Raw genomic sequence first — 1406 nt, 5'->3', positions numbered from 1 at the left:
TAGTCTCATGTCAACAAGAGGAATTTTTTACTGAGCGAGTTGAGGCGTCATCATAGCAACCTCATTCTTTGAACAGGGCTTGTTGGATTCCGGCCTGGGCGAGTTGGCTTTTATTTTGTCGCGGTACCATGGATTGAAACCCGACCCTTTCATGCTGATGAGAAAAGCTTGGTACCCTCTGTATGTCCGAGATGACCAGGTAGGAGGGAAACCAAAAATTAAGTCTTGTCAACTGCTGTTGCCGTTTGCATTGGGACGAACAATACTACAATGGGAATTCTATGTGATTCCTGGACCTCTGAGAAGAGACCTCTGGAACTGGAGCCTCTTAATCTCTTGTTCTTCAGAATGAGATAGTGACTGTCAAGTGTTTTTTTATTGCTTTTTTCCTGTGTGGGAAAAGAAAAAAAACGAAATGAATTATTGCCATGAAATAAATATGCAACGTGGTTCTAGAAAATCATTCCCAGTAAGGCTCAATTAAGCAAAAATTGAACTCATATTGCTCTTAGTACCTCCTTACCTCAGGATTAATGATATATTAAGTGGGAATGTCTTGGGTCTTACCACTTGGATTCATCTGGTGGTAGTACTCTTTATTTTGAGGTTGGTAGCCAGTTATCGATGTGTACGCTGAGGATTGAGGTGTGATGGGCAGTGCATGTCCCAACTCACGATATTCGCCGTTCCGATTCCGCTAGGTGGGGATGAAGGCGAGCCCATCGCGATTCCAGTCCTCAGGCAGCTCTGTCGAAGGCCGTAACTTGCCGATGGTCACTCTGCCGCTCCTGTCAAGTTATGGGACAGTTACCGAGTTCCAAGCTCCTTTTTGAGTGAGTAGTTCATATATAGAATATATAGATTTATAGTTTTAGGAGTCTAGAACTCACACAATGGCAAACAAGTTTATTTAGAAGTTAATTTGAAAAGAAAAACACTGATTCGATAAGAAATATTGTGGCTTACATTTTACTGTAAGTAGACAGTTTTAATTTTTTCTTATTATTCAGATTAACTACCTAAGACAGACTAAACAATGTTTTTTTTTATTTACGCAAACTGGAATTATCATTATTCATATTGTCATTATCATCATATCATGATGATGACATATCATGTCATTGTATTATATGGAATTATCATTATCATACTGGAATTATATTATAAAGGAATTATCGGTGTATTACACAGCACTATATTCATCACTTTTAAAAAATTTTACAATAAATTATTATAATACATTGCTACAATATTAATGACAATTTTATATATTTTTCATACAAATCATCAATTAAAAAAATACCTTTAAGTTTTGCCTCTATTTTTCAGGACATAATTTATTTGAATATTAATTCATCGTCTGTTTCTCTTAGATTTTTTTTTTAAATGAAAACTATCTATACAAC

The 1406-nt window shown here is 35.8% G+C and overlaps 1 protein-coding gene across 1 annotated transcript in view; it reads left to right on the top strand.

The window, feature by feature from the left end:
• Positions 1-683: 683 nt before the first annotated feature.
• LOC106686870 (sensory neuron membrane protein 2) overlaps positions 684-1406 on the top strand; it is a gene marked incomplete in the record, with an annotated part of 38467 nt that continues 37744 nt past the window's right edge. The window contains 1 exon segment of the mRNA XM_024360396.2: positions 684-833.

This window comes from Halyomorpha halys, unplaced genomic scaffold (genome assembly GCF_000696795.3).
Source record: "Halyomorpha halys isolate HHAL.00 unplaced genomic scaffold, Hhal_1.1 Scaffold890.1, whole genome shotgun sequence".
Classification (NCBI taxonomy): Eukaryota; Metazoa; Arthropoda; class Insecta; order Hemiptera; family Pentatomidae; genus Halyomorpha; species Halyomorpha halys.
This window is presented reverse-complemented; position numbering and strand designations above follow the sequence as displayed.